Source organism: Oryctolagus cuniculus, chromosome 21 (genome assembly GCF_051225735.1).
Source record: "Oryctolagus cuniculus isolate XC-2025 breed Fujian yellow rabbit chromosome 21, ASM5122573v1, whole genome shotgun sequence".
NCBI classification, from domain to species: Eukaryota; Metazoa; Chordata; class Mammalia; order Lagomorpha; family Leporidae; genus Oryctolagus; species Oryctolagus cuniculus.
The window spans coordinates 31,374,119-31,388,275 of record NC_142887.1 but is presented as its reverse complement, the minus strand read 5'-3'; the positions used below and the strand labels follow the sequence as shown (position 1 = coordinate 31,388,275).

Here is a 14,157-nt window from a genome sequence, read left to right as displayed (position 1 = left end):
GATAAAACCCAGGGCTGGGGCTGGATTCAGGGCTGCTTGTTAAACTGGGCAGTTTTGAAACCATCTGCTTCTGCTCACCCCCAGCCCCCTCCCCCCACCCCCCACCTTGCAGGTTATCTCAAAGTGAACGTTGGTAGCTCAGTGATTTTTTTTATTCATCCTGATATATCACTAAAGTTTTATCACACTGAACTGTCTCTTTGAACTCTTCACCGCAAAACCATGATTTAATTGACTTTAAAGAAAATAGTAATGTAGGGGCTGTGGCGTAGCTGGTAAAGCCGCCACCTGTGCTGCCGGCATCCCATATATGCACTGGTTCGAGTCCCGCCTGCTCCATTTCGGATCCAGCTCCCTGCTAATGGCCTGGGAAAAGCAGTAGAAGATGGCTCAAGCATTTGGGCCCCTGCACCCATGTGGGACACCTGGAAGAAGCTCCTGGCTCCTGACTTGGGCCTAAGCTAGACCTGGCCGCTGCTACCACCTGGGGAGTGAACCAGCAGATGGAAGATCTCTCTCTCTCTCTCCCTCTCTCTAACTCTTTCAAAATAAATAAATAAATCTTTAAAAAATAATATGTATATGTATATAATGTCTACATATTTAGCAGATGTGGCAAAATTTTTTAAATTGTTAAATTTTAGGGGCTGGCGCTGTGGTGTAGCCGGTGAAGCTGCTGCCTGTAGTGCAGGCATCCCATATGGGCGCTGGTTTGAGTCCTGGCTGCTCCACTTCCGATCCGGCTCTCTGCTGTGGCTTGGGAAAACAGTAGAAGATGGCCCAAGTCCTTGGCCCAAGCTCCTGGCTCCTGGTTCCTGGCTTCGGATTGGTGCAGCTCTGGCCATTGTGGTCAGTTGGGATGGAAGACCTCTCTCTCTCTCTCTCTCTGCCTCTCCTTCTCTCTCTGTGTGTAACTCTGATTTTCAAGTAAATAAATAAATCTTTAAAATATTGTTAAATTTTAAAACTCAAAAAATGACCATGAATAAAGGAATGAAGGTGAAATAAAAATAAAAAAAAAAAAACTAGAACTGGAACTGCCATGTGATCCAGCAATCCCACCACTGGGTATATATTCAAAAACATGAACTCATTGTATTAAAGAATTAGTAGTAATTTAAAAAAAAAAGATTTATTTACTTGAAAAGCAGAATTACAGAGAGGCAGAGAGAGAGGAAGATCTTCCATCTGCTGGTTCTCTCCCCAGTTGGCCACAACAGCTGGAGCTTCGCCGATCTGAAGCCAGGAGCCAGGGGCTTCCTCTGGGTCTTTCACATGGGTACAAGGCCATCTTGTACTGCTTTCCCAGGCCATAAGAGAGAGCTGGGTCAGAAGTGGAGCAGCTGGGACCTGAACCAGCACCCATATGGGATGCCGGCACTGCAGCTGGCCGGTAGTAGTTATTAATAGCACTGTTCACAATGGCCAATATATGGAATCATTCAAGATGTCTCTCATCAGGTGAATGGAAAGGAAAATGTAGTGTGTGTATTATATATATATATATATATATGATGGAGTACTATTCAACTATAAAACATGCAATCCAGGGGCTGGTGCTGTGGCACAGCGGGTTAATGCCCTGGCCTGCAGTGCTGGAATCCCATATGGGCACCAGTACAAGACCTGGCTGCTCCACTTTGATCCAGCTCTCTGCTGTGGCCTGGGAAAGCAGTAGAAGATGGCCCAAGTGCTTGGGCCCCTGCACCCACATGGGAGACCCGGAAGAAGCTCCTGGCTCCTGGCTTTGGATCAGCACAGTTCTGTTGTGGCCAATTAGGGAATGAACCATTGGGTGGAAGTCTCTCTCTCTCTCTTTCTCTCTGCCTCTCCTCTCTGTGTGTAACTCTTGACTTTCAAATAAATAAATAAATCTTTTTTTTTTTTTTTTGACAGGCAGAGTTAGACAGTGAGAGAGAGAGAGACAGAGAGAAAGGTCTTCCGTTGGTTCACCCCCCAAATGGCCGCTATGGCTGGTGGCCCATCTGAAGCCAGGAGCCAGGTGCTTCCTCCCCAGGTCTTCCATGCGGGTGCAGGGCCCAAGCACTTGGGCCATCCTCCACTGTACTCCCGGGTCACAGCAGAGAGCTGGACTGGAAGAGGAGCAACCCGGATAGAACCAGCACCCCAACCGGGACTAGAACCCGGGGTGCGGGCACCACAGGTGGAGGATTAGCCAAGTGAGCCGCGGCGCTGGCCTATAAATAAATCTTTAAAAAATAAATAGGGGCCGGCGCCGCGGCTCACTTGGTTAATCCTCCGCCTGTGGCACCAGCATCCCATATGGGTGCTGGGTTCTAGTCCCGATTGCTCCTCTTCCAGTCCAGCTCTCTGCTGTGGCCCGGGAGTGCAGTGGAGAATGGCCCAAGTGCTTGGGCCCTGCACCCACATGGGAGACCAGGAGAAGCACCTGGCTCCTGGCTTCAGATCGGTGCAGTGCACCGGCCGTAGCAGGCATTGGGGGGGTGAACCAATGGAAGGAAGACCTTTCTCTCTGTCTCTCTCTCTCACTGTCTATAACTCTGTCAAATAAAAATAAAAATAAAAATAAATTGTCGCTCCCCCTCTTCGTGGAGGAACGACACAGGACCCTGCGCTGTTCTTTCGTCTGCTCGGCCCTCCCCGGGTTTGCTGCTGGTTCTTCCCGGGTTGGCTACTGTCCCTTCCACCTCCGTGGAAGGGCGGTTCCCCCTGGCCACATTCCCCACTTCCGCAGGGGAGCGGCACACCGCCGGCCGGCCGGCTCTCTCGGGGGCTGCACAGGTGTTCCCCTTAGGTGTTCCCCTTAGATGTTCCTGGTGCATGCCGTCTCTCTCCTTTATAGTCCTCCTCCACCAATCCTAACTCGGCTGCCCACACGCCGAGTTCGCTGCTCTCCTCCAATCAGGAGCAAGTCCTACAGTTTATTGGCTGAACTGGAGGCAGCTGTGTAGAAGCTGTTTTCTCCTCTCCCAGCGCCATATTGTGGGAGAGCAGATGCATAGAATAAGTCTTAATTCCAGTAACTTAGTCTAGTCCGGGTTGCTCCCCACAATAAATAAATAATGCAGTGCTTTCATCTGCAGGAAAATGGATGGAACGGAGGACAGCATGTTGAGTGAAATAAGCCAGACACAGAAATATATATATATATATATTAGGTAGGAAGTCAGATATGAGCTTATGTGTGTGTGACATAAAGGCCTAAAGAGAAGACGTCTTTGTCCAGCATATGCATCTGCATCTCAAAGTCATCCTGATAGTTTCAGGTGGCAGCCCAGTGTTTGCATCCTGCCCTGCCCCCTCCTACCGGATAACCTTCCAGGTAGGGGGTCCCAGCCCTTTCTGCCTGATTACCTTCCAGGTGCAGCCCAGTATCTGCACTTCAAACGCCCTCCCTGCCCTTCCTCTAAGGGTGCCCCGGGAGCAGCCAGCCAGACTTCCCCCTGTCTGATAACTTCAAGGAGAAAACTCAGAAGTTTTTCTATTTACATCCAAAAAGCCCTTTGTTCCAAGAGGAGCAGAGGTGGGGAAGCAAGACCCATCTCCTTAAAACCCCTGGCCTCAACCGGACTGCGCACTCAGCCCTCTGCCTTTCTGCTGAGCCTCCCACCTGCCTGCCTAGGAGTGCTCTCTCTACTCAACCATGTAACCTCGCTCCCCCCACCCCCAGTCCGAGCGACTGGGCACTCCCTCTCAGGTCCTGTCTGGAGAGGTGCCTGTCCGTTCTTACGGATGTCCTTTCTCTAATAAACTGTTACTTTACTTTCCACTACTCTGTCTCACGCCTGAATTCTTTCTTGCGCGAAGACAAGAACCCTGCCATTCACTGGTAACATGTGTGTGTTCTCCCTTATATGTGGGATCTAAAATTATGTGTATATACATATACATGTTTATTATGTAAACACCAGGTGTTGATTATTAGAGGCTGGGACGGGCGGAAGGGATAATGAGTATGGATTAAAAAAAATAAGGGAAGCTGGATTTGGTTCATCGTGATGCAGACACTAATATGATGTTAATAATAGGGGAAATGGGGTGAGGGGTGTCTGGGAGCTCTCTGCATTACTACCTCACAGTTTTTGTTTTGTGTATTAAAAACTGTTCCGAAATTAAATTAAAAAAAGAAGGCTGTTGCATTCATTCTTATTTAAGCATCCCTAGAGGGCCTCAAGCTCTGGCTCCAGGCCCCTGTCAGAGGCCCTTCAGCTCCTCTAAGTGCTCCAAGTTGCCATCGCGCGGTGAGAGCACCTATCTTAGCACCGGAACCGCCAGGTGATGCCGGTCGGTAGAGCCCGGAGCCGGACCGCGAGCCCACGGCTGCCCGCAAGGGTCCGGAACCAACCTGCGACCGCCCGGGTTTCCCAGACGCGTGCGGGGCTGCTTGGAGGGGCACCACCCACAAAGCCCAACTAGTCCGCCGCGCGGGCGAGCCGTACGTAGGAGCGCGCTGATTGGTCAGACGGACAGGCACCGCAGCCAATGGGAAAGCGCCTTGTTGTCAGGCGCGCCGCCGGCCGGCGCGGGGGTCCGAGTGGATGGCCGTTACCGTGGAGACGCCTGGTGAGTTCCGGTGCTGTGGGGTTGGGGGGCGTCTCCGGGGTTTGGAGGGGTGCGACCGGACTGTGCCAGGGCGCGGGCCGGAGCGCTGGTCGTGCGCGAGACCGAATCCCGCGAGAAGGCTGTGGGCGCCTCAGGCAGACCCCGGGGCTGCAGTCGGGGAAACTGAGGCCGGGCCTCCTGGCTGCCCCGCGGGCCTCGTCCCGGCCGTGCTGAGGGGCGGCTCCGGCCCCGAGAGTGACCGCGGCGGGAGCCACAGTTGATTCCGCCGCTGGCGTCCTCTCGCTCACCTTCACCGCAGCCGTGCGCGGTGAGTGCTGGTACGGGGAGCGCCGTTCACGGGGGTGGGGACGGAGGCCGGGGGATGGTGAAAGTGAGTGGGACAGAGGCACGCGGGGACTCTGGCCGGCTCGGGACCGGGAATCTTGACCAGCGTGCAGCACTGCTTCCCGGGAGAAGGCGGGCCCTGGGCTCGACAGGGCGCACCTGACACCCCCGGGTGTCTGCACAGGTGCTTTGGGGGCCGCCGATCTCGTCCGGATCTGGGTTGTGACAGGTGCGGGTGTGGGCAGGTCAGTTCCACGCGGCTCGGGTTCCCTCTGTAATTAGTTGCTGTGGTTGCAAATAAAATATTCTTAGAACGATCTTTAGGAATTTGCATGCTTGCGAATATAATTTTTCTTATAACGTGTCATAAATTGTGGAATACTAATAAAAGTTCGTGGAAAATGGAACTAAAAGGTAGGTTTGGGTACGAAAATTTTGAAATCCATGCATAGTTTTTTTTTATTAAGTAGTAGGTGTTTTCATGAATTTTTTGGAGACCCTTTGCATGGATTTCAAAAATATTTTGCATCAAAATAAACTTTTAATGCCAACTTTTGAAGGAACTTTGTACAATAAATATATTAATTTTTTGATAGTACTTTAGATATTGGAGACGGTTCACTCTTCAGTTCCGGTGGTGGTGTTGTGGCTACAGATGGAGACAGCATGTAAGAGGGTGGCTGTGTGCCAAGAGAATTTTATTTACAGACGTTGAAATTTGAGTTTTATATACTTTGCACATGTCACCCGTGTTGTTCAACCATTTAAGAATGTTAAAAAAAAAAAAAATCCTTTGCTCCTGGGCTGTACAAAAGCAATGGGCTGGTTAGCTTGCAGAAGGGGACCCAGGCCCAGACAAGGCGGTGTAGGCCAGGCCCCAGGCCGGAGCAGGCGGGAATCCGGTGTTTCTCAGTCTGGGTCAGGGTGCTGGTCCTTAGCATGTGCCCTTAGGCCAAGGAAACCGTACTCTGACGAGAGTTTGGGGACTTGTGAGTTGACACTGATGGTTGTTCCAAGGAGATGGAGCTGCTGGGTTAGGAGTCTGAGAAATGGTCCTAGGTAAAGCTTCCCGGATCTGAAAACCCATCGTCTGAAGTACTCCAAAAGCTGAGTTTTTGAGCTCTGACAACACCACAGTGGAAAATGCCGTGCCATGAAACTCTGTTTTATGCACACAACTGTTAAAAGTATTGTATAAAATTGCCTTCAGTTTACGTGCCTAATGTGTCTCTGAAACGATTTCAGGTATGTGCAAGTATTCCAGAATCCAAAAAAAGCAGAAATCTGAAACATGGCTCGTTTCAAATACTTCCAATAAGTGGTACTTCATCTGTACTTTCTCGTCTTTATTCAATAGCTGCTTGTTTTGTTGTTGTTTTAAGATTTGTTTACTTGAGAAGTAGAGTTACAGACAGAGGGGGGGAAAGAGAGAGGTCTTCCATCTGCTGGTTCACTCCCAGATAGCTGCCATGGCAGGAGCTGAGCTCATGTAAGTCAGGAGCCAGGAGCTTTCTCCAGGTCCAACCACCTGGGCCTTCCTCCACTGCCTTCCCAGGCCATCAGCAGGGAGCTGGATCTGGAGTGGAGCAGCAAGGACTTGAACCAGCAGCCATTTGGGACCTTGATGCCACAGGTGGGGACCTAACCTACTGCGCCATAGCACCAACCCCTGTCGTTGAGTTTTTCAATTCTGTAGAGGTTTCTGGAGGTCAGGGTGGCTAATGCTACATTGTCTCCATCCGCACATTGCTTTTACAGGTAGTGTGAATTCTCAAGTGTTCTTTTTAAGCTTTCTACATTTTAGACTAACTTTAGATTGGAAGAAAAGTTGTAGCAATTTATGTTCCACACCTTGACTGAACTGATGTCAACATCCTATGTGATCATAGTGTGCTTCTCAAGAACAAGAAACTAACGCTGGTGCACTGTTTTAACTACGCTTCCAAGGTGATTCGAATTGCACCAGTTTTGCCACTAAACTTCTGTTTTCATTCCAGGGTCCTTTCCAAGATCCCCGTTGCATTTCATTATTTCTCCTTCTATATAACAGTTCCTGTCTTTTTTTTTTTTTTTTTTTTTGGTCTTTCTTGGCCTTGAAAAGTGTATATTTTTAATTTTATCTGAAGGGGAGAGAGAGAGAGAGAGTGTGTGTGCTCCCATCTGTGGGGCCCTTCCTCAAACAGATGGAGCTGGGCCAAGCCAAGACTGGGAGCCAGGAACTCAATCCAGGTCTCTCACCGGGGCAGCAGGGAGCCCTCACTTGCTGCCTCCCAGGGTCTGCAGTAGCAGGAAGCTGGAATCGGAATTGGGAGAGGAGCTGGGGCTTGAACCTAGGCACTCCGATGTACGATGCAGGTGCTGCAAGCAGTGTCCCAGCTACTATGCTAAATGCCTGCCTTGGCCTTGATACTTTTTTTTTTTTTTTTAAGATTTATTTGTTTATTTGAAAGACAGCATTAGAGAGAGGTCTTTCATCTGCTGCTTCACTCTCCAGATGGCCACAATGGCCAGAGTTGTGCCAATCTGAAGCCAGGGGCTAGGTCTCCCACGCGGGTGCAGGGGCCCAAGGATTTGGGCCATTTTCTACTGCTTTCCCAGGCCATAGCAGAGAGCTGGATTGGAAGAGGAGCAGCTGGGACTTGAACCGGCGCCCGTATGGGCTGCCAGCACTGCAGGCGGCGCTTTATGTGCTATGTCACAGCGCTGGCCCTGCCTTGATACTTTTAAAGATACTGATCAGTTATTTTCCTGATGTTCCTCAGTTTGGGTTCAAGATAGAGGTTATGTATTTTTAGTTAGAATGTCACAAATATTATTTTTGTGCCCTCAGTAATTTAATTGTCTTCACAGAGTTGTACAGGCGTCGCCAAATCAACTGTGGAACATTATTGTCACCACAAAATGAGACCCCAGTCCGTTAGCAGTTAGTTCACTTCCCATTGCCTCTTTCCCCAACCCTAAACAGCCAGAATTCTGTCTGTTAGATTTGCCTGTTTAGGACATTTCATATAAGTGGAATCATACAATATGTGGGTTCCTTTGTGCTTGGTTTATTTTACTGAGCATAATATTTTCGTAGTTCATCCATGTTGTCGTCACTTAATTCCTTTTTGTGGCTGTGTTTAATGACATGACTATGTTTTATTTATCCATTCATCACTTGGTAAACTTGATTGCTTCCACTCTGTGGTTGTTGTGAATCAGGCTGCTGGGAACCCAGTTTTTACAGCTTTCCTGTGTGGAGGCACCATACTTTACCATCCATGCTCCTAAAGTTGGCATTTTAGTTGCTTTCGATATCTTGGAAGAACCCTGTGCACATGCAGTTTTGGATTGTTGGAGGTGCATCTTCAGAGTAGATTCTTTGACGCATAACTGCTGAGATTAAAGTTAAATACCTGTGTAGTTTTCTCAGGTATCATCAAATTCCTCTCCACCAGAGTTGTACCACCTGTTTGCATTCCCACCAGCAGCTCTGAGAATAACTTGTTTTCCCACACCCTAGCCAGTAGAGGGTGCTATTGTCAAAAAAGTCAAATTTTTGCCTTGTGCTAGGTGAAAGGAAAAATGGTGTCTCATGCTGTTTTAATATGTGTTTCTCCAATTATGAGGGAGTTGGAGCATTTTTCGTGTATATGGGAGCCAGTTGTATCTTCTTTTGTGAATCATGCTGTTCATATCTTTTTTTCATGTTCAGGTTTTATTCTTTTCTTTGGCTTCTTAAAATGTTTTTATTTGAAAGGCAGAGACAGGCAGAGAGCTTCCTTCTGCTGGTTCATCCCTCGATGCCTACGACAGCTGGGGCTGGGTCAGGCAGAAGCCAGGAACTTCCCATTCTTCTCTTTTTTTGCCTCTTGCTGCATCCCACTCTGGAGTGCCCTGGTTCACCCAGCCCTGCGTCCTGGCCTCTGGCTTCCTGCTAAGGCAGACCCTGGGAGGCATTGTTGATGGCTCAAGTAGTTAGTGGGTTCCTGCCACCCATGTGGGTGCCTAGCTCCTAGCTTTGGAAATAGGGAGTAGGGGCAGGCAATTGGAATGCCCACATCCCCAGTATGAGTGCCTGGAATCAAGTCTCACCTCTACTTCTGATCCAGCTTCCTGCTAATGCTCAGCCTAGGAGGCAGCAGATGATGGTTCAATTACTCTTAAATAAATAAAAAAATTTTTAAAAAGTTGTCCCTCTGTGTTGTGGCGTGTGTCAGAATTACCTTCCTTTTTAAGGCCGAGTAATGTCATATGTGTGTACGTTTTTTATGCATTCATTTGGGCACTTGAGTTGCTTCTACCTTTTGGTAGAACAATGAACAATGCTGTGTCTCTGAGCTTTTATGAGTATCTATCAGGGATGTTATATTACTTTCTTGTCAGTGGTATCTATGTGTGCCTGCTCCAATGGTTTTCTTGTTTAGTATCAACTTATTTATCATTTTCTGTTAATTGATATTGCAATTGAATTTATAACTGAATTTGGGGAAAACTGGCATATCTGTATTGTTGAGTCCTATCCAAGAATGGAGGTTGTCATTCACTTCACTAAGTTCATGTTAGTGAACTGGCAATGGTTTGAAATTTTCCTTGCGTAGGTTTTATTTGAAAGAGTAACAGAGAGAGAGACAGACAGACATTTTCCATCTGCTGGATTACTGCCCAAAGTCTACAACAGCCAAATCTAAGCCAGGCCAGAGCCAGGAGCCAGGAACTCCATTCTGGTCTCCCGGGTAGGTGTCAGGCACCCAAGTAGTTGGGCCGTCTTCCACTGCCGCCTCCAGCACGGGAGCGGGAAGCTGCATCAGAAGTGGAGCAGCCAGACTGAACCAGGGCTCCACAGCTGGCAGCTTAACCTGTTGCTTGCTGCCTGTCACCTTTATTCCTCAGTATTTAATGATCTTGTTGCTGCTGCACATGGAATTTTTCTCTGCCATAGTGTTTTGTTTGTGGTTTGCATAGATGAAGGCTGTTGCCTTTTATGTATTGTTTTGTGCTGCTTCACTGGGTTGCTTTATATTGCATAAGAGTTATCATTGGTTTTGGGGTTTTCCAGGTATTCTGTTATCTGCAGTTTAGTGATCATTTTGCTTCCTGTGTATCCCTTGTATTTCTCATTGATGTCCCTGTTGTAACTGCAATGGCTGTTACTCCTAGTACAGGGGGCTCCCTGCTCATTCATAATGTCAGTGGAAATGCCCCTCGTGTTTCTCCACTCAGTACAGTTTTGGCTTTAGGACTATGGTATATATGTATTGCTGTTTTAAGAGAGTATCCCTCAGTTTCTATAGCCTTGAGTATTTTTATTGTGAATGAATGTTGGATTTTGTCAGACTTCCTCTTCTATCGAGATAATTGTGACTTTTTTTCTCTTAGATTTAATTGTGTCTTCATACATGTGAATGTGTGTTCTTGTTGTTAATATTAAGTTTCTTTGATTTCGGTTGACTTTCCTGTCACTAGGAGGAGAGCCTCATAGTTGCACAGTCCTGGTGGCCATGGCATTTGTGAGCAGCTTCTAGGTCAATGTGATATGATCAGAGTATTGTAGACAGTTTCACTTTATGGAAGGTATTTCCTTTGTAAGCTAATACAGGATTTCTTTCTTTATAAATGTCCCATGAGCGGTAGAAAAGAAGAATGTGTAATCTCTGTTATCAAGATGAAGAGTTTGATGTACATCCGTAAGAGCTCACCTATGTGTCAGTTAGATCTACTTCCTCACTTAGTGTTCCTCCACTTGAGCTGTCTTATATTAACAGTGGTTTGAAATTCTTTTATTAGTGTGTTTCTGTAGGTCTTTGGCATCTGCTATGGGCCTTGCTGCTGCTTTTTTTTTTTTTTTTTAAGATTTATTTATCTATTTGAAAGGCAGAGTTAGAGAGAGAGAGAGAGAGAGAGAGAGAGAGAGAGAGAGAGATGCAGAGTCAGAGAGATATTTTCCATCTGCTAGTTCACTCCTCAGATGGCTGCAACAGCCAGGGCTGGATGAGGCCAAAGGCAGGAGCCACGAGCTTCTTCTGGTTTCCCACGTGGGTGCAGGAGCCCAAGCACTTGAACCATCTTCGGCGGCTTTCCCAGGCATATTAGCAGGGAGCTGGATCAGAAGTGAAGCAGCCAGGTCTAGAACAGGTGGCTCTATGGGATGCTGGCATCACAGGAGGTAGCTTTACTCTACTATGCCACAGGGCTAGCCCTGGCTTTGCTTCTAAAGTTGGGTACTGAGTTACTTGTGAATTATCTTTTAAAAAATTTAAATTTATTCTAATTAATTGAAAGGCAGACAAATGGAGAGAAAGAGATCTTTCATCCTTGGTTCACTTCCCAAATACCTGTAACAGCTGGGGCTGAGCTGGATGAAGCCAGGAACTGGGAAGTCAGTCTGGATCTCCCAGTAGGTGACAGGGACTCAGCTACATGAGCCATCATAACTGCCTCCCTGGGTGTGAATTAGCAGGAAGCTGAAGTTGGAAGCAGAGCTGAGACTTAAACCCAAGTACTCTGACATGAGGTGGGGGCATTCCAAGCAGCATCTTCACTGCTCTGGCCAAATGTGCGCATTCTTGAGTGTTAGGTCATCACTGTGAATTGTGCGTTTGTCACATTTAGTTTCTGGGCCTGAATTCTACTTTGTCTCATATCTGGGTTGCTACAGATTTATTTATTTTTTTGAAAGCCACAGATTTATTTATTTACTTGAAAGGCAGAGTCAGAAAGAGATCTTTGCACCTGCTGGTTCACTCCCTGAATGTCCACAAGAGTCAGAGCCGAGCGAGGCTGAAGCCAGGAGCTTCACTGAGGTCTCCCACGTGGGAGGTAAGGGCCCAGGCACTTGGGCCATCTTCTACTGCTTTCCCAGGTGTGTTAGCAGGGAGCTGGATCAGAAGTAATGCATCCAGCACAAAAACCAGCTTTCATATGGGATGTGGGTATCGTAGGTGGTGGCTTAACTTGTTATGTCACAATGCCAAACCCAAGATTGATTTATTCATTTGAGGGGCAGGCTCATGGAGAGGGAGGGAGAGACAGATCTTTTGTCTGCTGGTTTACTCCCTAAATGGCTGCAACAACTGGGGCTGGGCCAAGCTGAAGCCAGGAGCCGAGCCTGGAACTCCATTCGGGAGCCCAAGTACCTGGGCCATCTTCCATTACTTTCCCAGATGTGTTAGCAGGGGGCTGGAACAGAAACGGGGCAGCCAGGAACAGAACTGGCCCTCATATGTGATGCCAGTCAAGTGGTGGCTTGACTCACTGCGCCACAACAGCTCTGGTCCCCTTTTTATTTTTATTTATTTATTTATTTTTAAAGATTTACTTTATTATTTAAAAGGCAGAGTTACTGAGAGAGGTAGAGACAGAGAGGTCTTCCATCTGCTGGTTCACTCCCCTAATGGCTGCAACAGCTGGAGCTGGGCTGATCTGAAGCCAGAAGCCTGGAGCTTTTTCCGGGTCTCCCACATGGGTGGAGGGAGCCAAGGACTTGAGCCACCTTCTGCTGCTTTCTCAGGCCTTAGCAGAGAGCTGGGTCAGAAGTGGAGCATCCAGGACTTGAACTGTTGCTCATATGGGTTGCTGACACTGCAGGCTGGGGCTTTAAACCACTGTACTGCAGTGCTGGCCCTGGTCCCCTTTTTTTAAAAAAAAAATACTTATTTGAGCGCAAGCAAGCGAGAGAGCACCTATCTGCTGCTTAACTCTCACACTTCCTGTAACAGCTAGGACTGGACCAGGCAAAGCCAGGAGCTGAGCGTTCAATCCAGGTTTCTCACATAATGGCAGGAACCCAATTATTTGAGTCATCATTGCTGCCCTCCAGGGTCTGCCTTAGCAGGAAGCTGGAGTCAGGAGCCAGAGCCAGGAATTGAAACCAAGTACTCCATAGCGGGATGTGAGCATGGTAACAGGTGGCTTCATAACTAGGCCAGACAACTGTCTGGCCCCCCTTGCCCCCACTATTTCTAAAATTATTATTTATTTTATATTAAATTTACTTATTTTTAAAAAGATTTATTTATTTTATTTGAAAATTAGTTAGAGAGGAGGAGACGGGGGAGGGTCTTTCATCCACTAGTTCACTCTCCAAGTTGCCACAACAGCCAGAATTGGGCTGATCTGAAGCCAGGAGCCAGGAGCTTCTTCTGGGTTTCCCATGTGGATGCAGGGGCCCAAGGACTTGGGCCATCTCCTGCTGCTTTCCCAGGCCATAGCAGAGAGCTGGATCGGAATTGGAGCAGCCAGGACTCAAACCGGTGCCCCTATGGGATGCTGGCACTGCAGGTGGCGGCTTTACCTGCTAAGCCACAGTGCTGGCCCCTCAGATGCAGCTTTTAATGACTATTTCCTGCCCTCCCTGACATTCAGTAGTGCGCTTTCCTCTTCGAAGTCCATCAGGTCAGCCTGCCAAGTGCCAGGTCCTGTGAGTTGCCCTCCTGGTGTACGCTCCCCCATCCCTGCTGACACTGCTCTATCTGGGGTCCTGGGATTTTTTTTTTTTTTAATTTTTTTTTTTACAGGCAGAGTGGACAGTGAGAGAGAGAGAGACAGAGAGAAAGGTCTTCCTTTGCCGTTGGTTCACCCTCCAATGGCCGCCGCGGCCGGCGCGCTGCGGCCGGCGCGCTGCGGCCGGCGCACCGCGCTGATCCGATGGCAGGAGCCAGGAGCCAGGTGCTTTTCCTGGTCTCCCATGGGGTGCAGGCCCAAGCACCTGGGCCATCCTCCACTGCACTCCCTGGCCACAGTAGAGAGCTGGCCTGGAAGAGGGGCAACCAGGACAGAATCCGGCGCCCCGACCGGGACTAGAACCCGGTGTGCCGGCGCCGCTAGGCGGAGGATTAGCCTAGTGAGCCGCGGCGCCGGCCCCTGGGATGTTTTTAAAAGCAGCTATTGAGATGTAGTTCACATACCGCACAGTTCTCTGTTTAGTGCACACAGCTCATTGGTTTTCAGTGCAGAGCTGTGTGACTGCCGTCACTGTCAGCTTGGCATTTCACCACCCAGTAGTCGCCGCCCCAGCCCACTTACTGCTCTCTGTGTCTGCAGACTCGCCTGCTCTGGACATTTCTGTCACTGGAATCAGACTGTGGCACTGAGCACGGTGCTGCAGCACGTGGAAGAACTTTGTTCCTTTTCATGGCTGAGCAGCATTTCCTTGGGTGGACAGACAGCATTTGGACTGTCCCCCCTTCTCCGTCACACACACGCTGTGAGGAGCGCTCGTGAGCAGGCGTGGGTGCTGGACCTGTGCCAGGTCGTAGGCCCGCTCTGACATTGTGAGGAATCCTCAGATCATGTCCCACAGGGGCC

General features: G+C 48.7%; 1 protein-coding gene across 14 annotated transcripts in view; it reads left to right on the top strand.

Moving 5' to 3' along the window:
• Positions 1-4,419: 4,419 nt before the first annotated feature.
• CABIN1 (calcineurin binding protein 1) overlaps positions 4,420-14,157 on the top strand; it is a 135,896-nt gene continuing 126,158 nt past the window's right edge. For 12 of the 14 annotated variants that reach the window (XR_016227058.1, XR_016227057.1, XR_016227060.1 and 9 more), the window contains exon 1: positions 4,420-4,545. The gene's annotated coding sequence lies outside the window, so the exon portion shown is untranslated. Of the gene's footprint in view, positions 4,863-14,157 lie in introns of all 14 variants that reach the window. The other 2 variants (XM_051837085.3, XM_051837086.3) reach the window with 2 other exon arrangements.